Genomic DNA, 12,648 nt, shown 5'->3' with positions numbered 1-12,648 from the left:
TAAATTTGATAAAGTGGGACTTGATGGGTAACAAATTTCATAAAGTAAGATTCCATTGGAGTTGTTAGAACTCCAAGGGAGGAGGGAGGTTATGTAATAAAAATGCAACAGTAGCGCCTGCCGGGTAATCTCTCAAAAATAATCAGGGAAGAGAAGCTCGTGCTGATTATAATAATTGTATAACCTTCAATTTCACTAACGTGCATTTCACGTGAATATAAAAAATTTGAAAAATAAATAAAGAGTTTACATTTTATATTTTCATTTTGAATTCGGTTCGGATCGGATCGTGTGCATTCATCCCACACTTCATGAGATTAGATTTTTTAACTTACGTGGCATGTATTTAGGTATGGGAAGAGAATTTCATTCCTCTTCTCTGGGTGCATAGGATACAACTAAAGCTATTCTGCTCATTGAAAAATGGTGCTATTCTTTTCTTTTCCTTAAAAAAAAAAAAAAAAAATTCTTTATTCTAATAATCCATAAATTATTCAATAACACATAGCACCAAATGCTCATATCTAGATATGTCACCCATTACAGATTATTTGCATTCGATACCTTGTACCCTTTGGCTTGCTCATAAACTTATTTGTCCATTAACATAGTGTCAAGAATTTTTTTGCGATATAGACATGAATAATGTAGCATTTGAATCATCATGAGTTCTACTCGCCATTTAGAATCTTTTTGTGGGGTCTGTGGAACTTCTATTCTTCTAAGTGCAACTTGAGTGCCATGAAAAGTGGTCATCAGGAAGTAGTTAATGTGGACATGACATACTTGATGCGGTATACTTCATTCCACCATGAATCATTTTTTAATTTTAGGTAAAAATGGTGCAGATTACAGAAGGAGTGGTTAATAATTTTTTTGTTTGATATAGATGGCAGTGCCTACCACCTCAAATTTGTTTGTTTCCTTGGAATTTTGTTTTAGATTTATTAAATCTCTTTTCATCTTCATATCTACAGTCAGGGAAGCAAGTTTATTTAGGGTCTGTTCTTTCCAGAAGCCAACTCCAGCTTCAGAAGCTGGCTTCTGGAAGAAGTAGAAGCTCAGAGCTTGAAAAGCTACAACTAGTAGAAGCTTGTTCGTTACAAAAGCACATAAGCTAGAAATTGATGTTCGTTTGATAGTTTTTTATAAAATGATCAGAATACCCTTAAGGGTATGTTTGATTGCACATGAAAAATAGGGTGGAAAATCAATTTCCACGGAAAATGATATTTTTCAAGTGTTTGATTGCACATGGAAATGGAAATTCATTTTCCACCTTAATCAAAAAGTCCACCAAAACATGGATTTCACTTTCCCACCCATATGGGTGGGAGAGTGAAATCCACCCATATTTTCCATCTCCAATTTTTTCACACTCATATCTTCTTCTTCACCACCACCACCACCACCATTACACTAATATCGTCATCGTCACCATCACCGTCGTCGTTGCCTTCGTCGTCGCCGTCGTCGTTGCCTTCGTCGTCGCCGTTGCCGTCACCATCACTGTCATCACCATCTCCGACCACCTTTCCTCTCTCTCTCTCTCTCTCTCTTCTTCTCCTTCTTCATCCCTCACCTCCGCCACCACCACCACCACCACTACCATGTTCTCCCCTCATCTTCTTCCTCACTTACCCCCGTCGTCATCGCCATCGCCACCGCCACCATCACCGTCGCCACCACCACTACCGCCACCACCACCACCGCCACTTATCTTCTTCCTCTCCCCTTTCTCTCATCTTTCTTTCTCCTCCTCCTCTCTTTTTTTTTTTTTCTCATTTAATTTTCCCATGATTTTATCCAAGTAAAATCAAACAATAGAGTTTGATTTTTCAACCCTACCTATTTTCCATCACAATTTTCCATGGATTTCAAATTGCATGGAAAGTGACTTTCCATGCAATCAAACATACCATTAATGTTGATAATGCACCCATAAGGCACAAAAAATTAGGAAAATACCTTAAAAAATATATAATTACACTAAATATATATATAAAATTTATATTAAAAATTTATAAAAATAATTATTTTAATAAATTTATAAATTTTATAATTCTATTGAAATTTTAATAGTATCTCATCTTAAAAATAAACATATGATAAAGAAAATACTTGCATAATATACAATTTAACATCCACATAAAGATGAAAGGTGTTTTGGTAATAAAGTAGTGATGATGAATTGCTTTTGGTCTTTGTAGTAAAGATGAAGGGTATTTTGATAATTCTGTTTTATTTTTTAAGGTTAAATTTGATTGAAAATTTGATTAAAGATGAAGGGTATTTTAATAAAGATGAATGGTATTTTGGTAATTCTATTTTATTTTTTAAGATTAAGTTTGGTTGAAAATTTAATTAAAAATGAAAGGTATTTTGGAAGATGAAAGGTATTTTGGAAGATGAAGAGCATTTTGATAATTAGTAAAGATGAAGGGTATTTTGATAATTTCTTTTAATTTTTAAGGTTAAGTTTAGTTGAAAATTTGATTAAAAATGAAAGGTATTTTGATAATTGGTAAAGATGAAGTGTATTTTGGTAATTTCATTTTATTTTTTAAGGTTAAGTTTGGTTGAAAATTTGATTAAAGATGAAGGGTATTTTGGTAATTCTCTTTTATATTTTAAGGTTAAGTTTGGTTGAAAATTTGATTAAAAATAAAGGGTATTTTGGTAAAGTCGAAGGGTATTTTGATAATTCCTTTTTATTTTTAAGGTAAAGTTTGGTTGAAAATTTGATTAAGGATGAGAGGTATTTTTGAACGATGAAGGGTATTTTGGTAAATATGAAGGGTATTTTAGTAATCTCATTTCATTTTTTAAGTTTAAGTTTAGTTGGAAATTTGATTAAAGATGGAGGATATTTTTAAAAGATGAAAGGTATTTTGGTAAATATGAAGGATATTTTAGTAATCTAATTTCATTTTTTAGGGTTAAGTTTAGTTGGAAATTTGATTAAAGATGAAGGGTATTTTGGTAATTACACTTGAACCGTTTTATGTTTTTGGCTTCCAACAAAAGCCATTTGAAGAAGTTCCTCTTAGGCGACTTCTTTTAAGAGCTACTTTTGGGTTTCAATTGAAATCTACAGGAGTCAAAAAAGCCCAAACGAACATCATTTATCTGGCTTTTTTGGCTTAAAAGCTAAAAAAGCAAAAAAAAAGCTGGCTCTTGAAGTTGAAAAGAACAGGACCTAGTATTCAAGACTGAACTCTTTGGATTGGCCTTGAAGGAGGCAAGTTTTTTTTTTTTTCGTTGAATGATTTCCACATTGTGGTCTACTAAAAAATATAGAAAAGCCAAATCTCAACAAAACTGAAATAGTGAAGTAAATTTGCAGGTCATTGGATGAGTTTGAGATCATGCTGTCAAGAGATGAATCTTTGATGTGTTAGTAGTTGATCCAATGATGGAGGTAGATTGGAGAGACCTTCCATACTTGATATGACTTCCTAATAAGAGCATGGAGATGAATATCCAGAAGATGAATGTGCAACAAAGTAGTAATGGAAGCTTAGAAATTTTTATCTTAACAAAAAAAATTCTAATGATTTGTTATCTTTTAAACTAGTAAGAGCATGTAAAGGGTTTTTTCTTTTAACTAAATTTAACAAAATACGTTTTAACATCATTTGGATTAATTATAAATGTATTTGCTTTACAAGATGGGATATCCAGCATAAAATCTTAGTTGATAGCACTGATTGTTTTATCAATTTCACATTCTATTAAATTTTTTTTTTCCCATTATTTTGAAATCTGAAATGGTTAATATCGTTCCCAAGTCGTATCACGTTTGTTTTTATGACTCTCTCAGAGAGGGATTAAGGCTGTTTCATCCTTAGCATAATTTGAAACGGCTTTCAACAGTTTTAATTCCTTTGGGACGCCTACACAAGAAATGGTTTAGGAATCGTTTTTACACTAGCTTAAGAACTGCTTAAAACAGTTCCTAATAGCCATTTTTTTGTTGTTGTAATGGTTATTATGTTGATTTTGGAGCTTGTTAATATATTGTAAGCACCATTTTGTCTTTTGGATTTGAGTATTGCACAGCTATGGTGATTATCAATTCCAAGTGCTGATATCTCTGTCTCTAAGGGTGGTACTAACGTTGTATTTGCTTCCAATCAGTTAGTTCCCAACTTATGCTTTTGGGAACTTTAACTTCCCCCCAAGTTCACTACAGGAAAAATTAGCTATAGGGACGACTCTTAGTTACGGTCATATTTTGACCGTCGTTGTAGAGTCATCTAAAAGCCAACCCACCCACTCACTCTCATCTTAGACGAAAACACTGTCTCTCACCCTCGACATCACTGATCTCTCTGTCTCACTCTCACCCTGAAAAATTGACGCTGATGTCTTCGACTCTCATCCTCAAACTCGACATCGACGCTGATCTCTCGATCTCTCTCTCATCTCAGACTCGACATCGATGCTGATCTCTCGATCTCTCTCTCATCTCAAACTCCTCGCTGATCTCTATAGGTTGAGCTCTCTCTCTCTCCGTACAATCAAAATTTCTATAGTGTTGATTCAAATTTTGGTTCGATTGCAAACCAAAATCCCAATTTCTATACTTTTAATTTAATTTTTGATTCAGTTTCAAACCAAAACCCTAATTTCTCATTTTTATAGCTAAGATTTTAATCATAGAAAGTGGTATTTTTGATTACGGTGTAGCAATTGAACCCTAAACTCTTGATTTCATTTTCTAGGTTTTTAACATCGAGAGGGGATCAACTCAGTTGAGCTTCAGCACCGAAATACAGGTTTTTAAAGATTTTATTGATTGTACTTCAGATCAGATTTCAATCGCTTTTGGGACAAAATCAGATTTCAGGTGAGTTTATGGTTAAATTTTTTTTTCTTTCCCGAAATGCAATGTGCAGTTGCTTTTTATTATTTTTTGTTTATGATAAATCTATTTACTTGAATTTGATAGTTCATTGTCATTTCTCGAAATAGAAGATTCACCTTTCTAGCTTGTAGACCAATGTAAAACATTATAATTCTAATATCTCTTATTTCTGATGCTTTTGATTTCAATTCTACTTAAACTTATTTATGTCTGTTTTGCTTTTTAGTGTTAGAATTTTCTAAGTTCTTGAAGTAATTTAAGAGTTGAAAATTTATTTTTCACATCTTTCGAATAAGTTTCTGATTGTAAGGCATGTGTGTTCATAAATTTTCTTACTATCACCATCCACATCATTCTCAGCCATCCTTTAGAGAATTTCTTGCACCAAAGGGCTTCTCATTGATGTTATTATTAGTCTTCTTTGCATATGATCAGACCAATCTTAACTGATTCTATTAGGTTTTATTCTAATTTTTCACTGGTTTAACCACTCATCCATCTCAACTTTTTCATATAAGTTGGTTTTTGAATTTTCAGTTCTTTGCATCACAAAAACAAATGAATTTGGAAGGTGCTTGTCCCACATATCAATGCTGGAAGTACACTAGTTGCATGTGAGAGAATCTCAGGAATCTGTACAACATTGAACTGTTCGAAATTTGCTTCCAATACCGATATTGGAAGTAGACTAGTTTCATGTGTGAGAATTTCCAAAATTTGGATAACTTTGGGCTGGTTGACTATTCAGAAAATTCGGGATTTTGAGTGAGATCTATTGAAGTTTATGCCTTCACTTAGGGACTAAGCAGATGGGGGGTTGTTGTAGCAGTAGTTTTGATTTGGGATCACGGAGGAGTGGAAGAAAGAAGAGATCATACTCGGAACAAGTCACTTCCTTGCAATACTTACCTTATATACCGAACCTAATTTTCACAAATGGGAAGAGCAGAACTTCGTGCATTTTCACTCAACAAGGACGCAAAGGCATAAACCAGGATGCTATGGTTGTCTGGGAAGTAAGTTCAGTTCTGTTCATCCTATCAGGTCCTTTTACCCATTCATGGATGTTAATTTGTGTAAAAATTATCTGTTTCATGTAGGATTTTGACTCGGAAGATGCGATATTTTGTGGTGTCTTTGATGGGCATGGTCCGTATGGCCATCTCGTTGCTCGGAAAGTTAGGGATTCTCTGCCATTTAAGTTGCTCTCATTCATGCAATCTTACGAATCAGGGGGAAATGGATCGAGTGGTTACTGATATAGGAGATTCTGAGAAGGCTGATTCGATTGAGGATCAAACAGAGTCTTTGTGGAGAGAAGCATTTCTTAAGTCATTCAAGGCCATGGACAAGGATCTGAAGTCTCATCCTACCTTGGACTGCTTCTGCAGTGGCAGCACTGCTGTAACTATAGTGAAACAGGTGCGTCTCCAGAATCTGTTATTATTTCTTTTTGTTCCAATTATTAATTCTCTGTTTTTATCTGATTTTAAGGGGCTTAATCTTTTCATGAGAAACATTGGGGATTCTCAGGCGATTTTGGGATCTAAAGATGCCACTGATTCCATGGTCGCAATACAGTTAACAGTTGATCTGAAGCCCGACTTGCCAAGTATGTCTTGATATTAGCTACTTTCATAGTGATGTGTGTGTTATTGAAACTTACTCCTTTAATCATGATCTGTTATAGGGGAAGCTGAACGGATTAAAAGGTGTAAAGGAAGGGTCTTTGCACTCCAAGATGTACCCGAAGTTCCTAGGGTTTGGTTGCCATTTGATGGTGCCCCTGGGTTAGCAATGGCTAGGGCATTTGGGGATTTCTGTTTGAAGGATTATGGAGTGATATCTATACCCGAGTTCTCTCACCAGGTTCACACGGAGAGGGATCAATTTATTGTTCTTGCTTCTGACAAGGTAAGTGCGGTATCTTCATATCAATAAGTATCTTATTTGCTGCACTTAAATTCACTGACAGAGAAATTAAAAAAAAAATAAGAAGCACCTTTGCTTGTATATAATTGTCATTTGATGCTGATTAGAAACTGTAGACTTTTGATTTGTTTTCTAGAAACCAAGCATAGATTTCTTGAAATATACCATCACTTATGAATCACCTTGTGGTAACTTGCTCCACCAGCTTCTGTGAATAGCTATTGACTTAAGTTGAAGTAACTTAGGATTCATATTAAAATTCTAGCCCTTCCACTTTGTTTCTCAGAAAATAATGATGTGTAGCATCGCTATCAAGTATCCAATCTTGCTTAAAACTAGCCTCAGAGATTATATCTTCTTTAGAAGAACTTAAAAGTGAATTCTTCCATTTGTTTAGCATTCACAGCCCCAACAATATTCTTGATCTTGACAAATTGGAACTATTTTCAGGGACTGCACCTTTTCATCACGGTAATCGTCCAATGTATATGCCACTGTTCATACATTAACAGCCATTGCTTGGTTAACTTCTCCACCTTGGGCAAACCTCCTGTTCCAACCTTTTGCAGCTATCCTGAATTTATCAAAAAAAAAAAAAAAAAAACCCTTGTAATCCTCCCAAAGCTCTGATCTCCCTAGCTCTTAATCAATCAGTCTTACTTAGAATCATATGTGCATTACAGAATGAATTATTTTTTAAGATGACCGTAGATTTTATTTCTCATTCTTTTTGTTTGATTAACATTGCTTCATTGAGGACAAAAATCAGGAATATATTTCAATTAAAAAAAAAAAATCTAACATTTCAGTAGTAGTTATTTTGATGTGGTTCTCTATCTGGTACACCGCCAGATAAAACTCATTACAGATATGTTACTTGAAAGAGGAGAAAACAGTTTGGTATATTCACTTGGCATATGGTTATTTGTTGGATGGTAGACCCTTGAGGTAAGCATATGTTTCAATCTCTTTTGGGTTAAATGAGAATGTGACAACTTAATTTTCATATTGATTCTTTTTTGGAGATTTTGTTTGTAGAGCATGCTTTGATTCAGAAAGTATTGTTAAACATGGTTGAACAATATGGTAAGAGAAATTACGTTTTTTTGGATTTGGGACTATTGATTTGGGGATTCTCTCTTTAATTTTATTGTTGAACCCACAATGAAATATTTTTCTTATTTAAGCCAATTTCTTGGTTGGATTATCTTTGATTTTTGATAACAATTAAAATTTTGTCATGTTAATTTCAATTTCTTAGTTGGATTGTCTTTGATTTTGGATAATAATGAAAATTTTGTCATGTTGGTTTTAATTTCTTAGTTAGATTATCTTTGATTTTGAATATAATTGTGTAGAGGATTTTTGTTTTAGGTCAATTTCATGGTTTGTGAAATTTGATATGAAGTTATTTTTTCCTAGTTTGATGATTCTGATGTATAATTCATACTAGAAGAATTAGGATACCCATTTGTAGAATCTGAAAATATGAGGATGGCCCGGTTTGTATTTATACAAATCCCATTTCTACCTTCGTTGTGGTGCCATAACCTTGCTTTCCCACCTTGATGATCATGCTATTAAACATTGCAAACTTGCTTAACTGATTGAGGTGTTTGATGGCAAAAACTGTTAAGGTATATGCTATTAAACATTGCAAACTTTCTTCCTTCACTTTGATTTTTTCCTTGTTTTTTTAATCTCTCTGTGTGAGATTTCTAGAAAAGAAGAAGAAGAAGAAGAAGAGTAAGAGAGAGAAAGAATGGGGAGAGGTAAGGTTTAGTTGAAGCGGATCGAAAACAAGATCAATCGACAAGTTACGTTTTCGAAACGAAAGTCAGGATTAATGAAGAAAGCTCATGAGACCTCAGTTCTTTGCGATGCTGATGTTTCTTTGATTGCCTTTTCAAGTAAAGGAAAGCTCTATGAGTACTCTACTGATTCCGGGTAACAACTTCTCAAATTCTTTCAATTTTTTCTTGTTTGTATCTCATAAGCGTCTGTGAGACTTTCTGGACTTCATTTGAGCTAAATTTATTAATATTTGAAAGTTTCATGTATCTTCTTCATCTTTAACTGTATGTATCTCTCTCTTTTTTTCACTATTTTTTAGGGATTTATTGATAAATAAGTGTTTCTACAGAAAAGAACAATATTTTATGTGTGTGTGTGCGCTCGTGTTTGTGTGTTTGTGCGCATGTGTGTGCACTTGTGTGTGTGTGTGTGTGTGTGTGTGTGTGTGTGAGTTGGAGTGTATGTGTGCGCCCGTGTGTGTATGTTTGCGCGTGTTTGTATGTGTGAGTTGGAGTGTATGTGTGTGCGCGTGAGTTGGATTCCGGTGACCATCTTATAATGTGTGTGACTTGAATTATGTGAGAATTTATATTAGTCTGCAATAGTAACCCAATGAGCTCTAGTAGAGAGGTTATTTGGATTTTTTCATATTGATAGTTGGGGTCGAGCTCATCTATTTCAAAACATAGGGGTATCTCCAATATTCAGCAATACATGAGGGGGCTGGTATAAAAATAAATTTTTTTTTTCAAAAGCTTCTATAGCGACGGCCAAGCCAAAACCGTAGCTGAAGGATAATTTTTTTAAAAAAATGACTACCCAATAGCGGCTGTCGCTATAAGTCCTGCATCTACCGCCAAGATAACATTTAGCGATGGGATTATTAGCGACGAGTACTGACGGCCCTCTTGGCTGTTGTTAGATGCTTTAGTGACGGTATTTTGTATCTATAGCGACGGTCGCGACCGTCTCTATAGCCCTATTTTACTGTAGTGGTTGGATGTCAAATTGCTAGTGGAAGCAAAGGGAGCTACCAAGGTTGGTCCTGATTCCCTTCTAAGGGACATTCCTATTAAAGGAGTAGTTATTTAGTAGATTATTAAAGTGATTTAAGATACACCAAATCGTAATGGTGTTATAGTTACAATGGCTATGCAGTTATGTTAGCTGGATCTATGTAACCATCATCTATTTAATAGAATCATCACCAGAGATTAATATGGTTTTAGAGCAGGCCTTTCTTTCCTTCATGTCACCCAGTTCATATCTCCACGTGCTTTGGCCCAGTCTGGCCCACATGTGCGGAGCGTGTTGAGTTTAATCCCACATCGGACACTCATTGCCTTGTCTATATCCTTATAAGTTCTTGGGCCTTTCACTCATTACCAATTGATATAATTTTGGGGGTCCAACTCAATATCAATTGGCAATGAGTGGAGAGACTCAAGAGCTTATAAGGAGAGATACAAGGAAATGATTGTCCGATCCCCATATGTGTGGGCTAGATTGGGCCAAAAAACATGGAGATATGAACTAACCAGGCGGCATGGAGGAGAGAAAGACCCGCTTTGATACCATGATAAATTTGAGGGTCCAACTCAACCAATTGGCAATGAGTAGAAAGGCACAGGAGCTTATAAGGAGAGAGACAAGGCAATGAGTGTACGATTTGAAATCATCTGATCAAAACTCCAAGATCTTTTCTCATCTCCGATGAGTGATATCATTGCTGCCTATTGGGCTCAAAGCCTTCAATTAGTTTTTTAAGTAATAATTTATTTATTTATTTATTTATGTTCGATCATCTTTCGGGAAATTGATTCTCAGGATCTTCGATTGCTGGGAATTTTGTTTCAAGTGGAATTCTGAATTCTTTGGGAAAATGGTCTCCTTGAAAATGGAATACGTGGAAAAATCAATTCCACTGTTGTTTGGTTGTATGTGGAAAAAAAAAAAAATCAGAGCAAAGATGACGACTAAGGAAAAGAGAGAGAGACTTGGAATTGGGATTTTCTCTTTTGGTTCAGGTTCGGTTTCCTTCAGGTAAATGGGTACCCATTGACACCCCTACACCAAATGGACATAGAGATACTTTTTTTAAAGTTTGCAATAATTGCAATTAAATCCATGAATTTATAATTATTTTTGACAAAAAAAAAAAAAAAAAATCTTATCTTAGGCAGTAGTGAGATCGCCTATGAACACTTATTGTTCTTTCAACCATAAAATAATGGCATCCTCTGTTTCTATAAGTGGGCTTTTTCCGCCTAGCTAATGTAAACTTTTATCACATTATATTATCAGTTTGAAAAAAAAAATGTTAATGCAAAAATTTTAAATTAAGAATTTAAATTTTCTACATTGTAGTATGGGTGTGCATGTTTAGTAAGCTATGGCGGCTCTTTTAGATCACCATTACCTCAAGATCTATTGCCACATTCCTTCTCTTTATGCATTCTCCTAATGACATCGATGTGGTACTTAGTCAAAGAGACTTCAATATCATAGAATTTTTTTATTTATTTTGGTGTGGCACATGGATAATCACATTTAACAACCAAAAGTTAGGATTTTATAAACTGATTCCTTCCATTCCCATGATAAGACAGAGAGTCGTGCTGGAGTGACATTGAAATTAACATTGTTTCACACATTGCATTGCATTGGTGTGCACAGAACCATAGATCCTTCTCACTTTTATCTCCATGAAAAAGCATATATGATTCAATATGTCAGCAATGTGTGAAACGTTGTCAATTTCAATGTCACTCCAGCATTTTCCAAAGACATATCATGTTTATCCCTCTGATCTTTCTACTGGTTTTACTAGGATGGCATCCTCTCCCTTGATTTCTGGCACTAATTATGGAACAATCACAAATCCTTATCGTGAACCTCTCCTAATATCCTGCACATTGAACATGTCCTTCCGCATTCCTTTGTGAGCAGTCACCCTTTATCGGAATTAATCGTAATGCACTCAAAGCTCTATGAACTAAATGAAATGGACCTCTACCTGACTTTCCAAATTATTTTCATACAGAAGTGTGAATATACAACTAGTTTTGGCATGTGCAATTCTCTCTTTTGAAAGTTTTGATTTGATGTGGACTAGAAAGATAGGGAAATGACTTCTACCAAGCAACAATGGCAGTAGATGTTCGCCATCATTCAATTATCTCATTTTATGTAATATGTCATATAAAGACTGAAAATTATTATTGTAAAAAGATTGGAGTCTAGTTCTTTTGAAGAGAGAGAGAGATATGTTTCACTACAAATATGAGGTATTTAGAGGCGGTTTTAAACTGCCTCCAATTTCGACTAAACTGCCTCCAATATATTTAAGGGCGGTTTAGTCAAACCGCTCACTATAGTAGCGTCGCTGATTCTTTTTAGTGGTTGACTAAGGGCGATTTTAAAACCGCATCTAAATAATGATTTAAGGGTGTTTTTTATATTTTTAGAGGCTGTTTTAAAATCGCCTCTAATAATAATAATTTAATGGCGGTTTAAAAACCGCCTCTAAAGAATATGATTTAAGGGCGGTTCTTATATTTTAGAGGCTATTTGAAAGCCGCCTTTAATAATAATAATTTAAGGGCAGTTTTAAAACCGCCTCTAAATATTGTTATTTAAGGGCGATTTTTATATTTTAGAGGCAATTTGAAAATCGCCCCTAATAACAAATTAGTTTTTAAAAAAAAACAACATTAGAGGCAGTTCAAAATCGCCTCTAATGTTGTAAAAAAAAATTAATAAAATATTCATTCCAAAATAAAACCTGCAATTATATAAAGAAAAAGAGCTGCTATTGGCACCCCACATTTCACTTATCACATGTTTATAAAAAGATGCCACAACCTGTAAATGTGTTGTGTGGAGGTCTATGCTACATAAAATACAATGTACCAAACATACATCTACGAAATCCAAAAACAAAGTACGTATTCACGAATATTTTCACTATAAAATAAGAGGCAACTCTATGAATTATAAACAAAATAAGTAATTCAAACATTGATTGATAGACAACACTACCTTTCTAATGG

The 12,648-nt window shown here is 34.5% G+C and overlaps 1 pseudogene across 1 annotated transcript; it reads left to right on the top strand.

Moving 5' to 3' along the window:
* The first annotated feature begins 5,054 nt into the window (after positions 1-5,054).
* On the top strand, positions 5,055-9,023 carry LOC147406641 (putative protein phosphatase 2C 1; annotated as a pseudogene). Its single transcript, XR_015176530.1, has 5 exons — positions 5,055-5,886; positions 5,971-6,292; positions 6,365-6,482; positions 6,561-6,784; positions 7,655-9,023. The product of XR_015176530.1 is annotated as a putative protein phosphatase 2C 1 (transcript).
* Positions 9,024-12,648: the final 3,625 nt, after the last annotated feature.

Source organism: Akebia trifoliata, chromosome 3, assembly GCF_017979445.1.
Source record: "Akebia trifoliata isolate Shusen 1 chromosome 3, ASM1797944v1, whole genome shotgun sequence".
Taxonomy (NCBI): domain Eukaryota; kingdom Viridiplantae; phylum Streptophyta; class Magnoliopsida; order Ranunculales; family Lardizabalaceae; genus Akebia; species Akebia trifoliata.
Note: the sequence above shows the minus strand (reverse complement) of the source record. Positions and strands in the feature narration are given on the sequence as shown.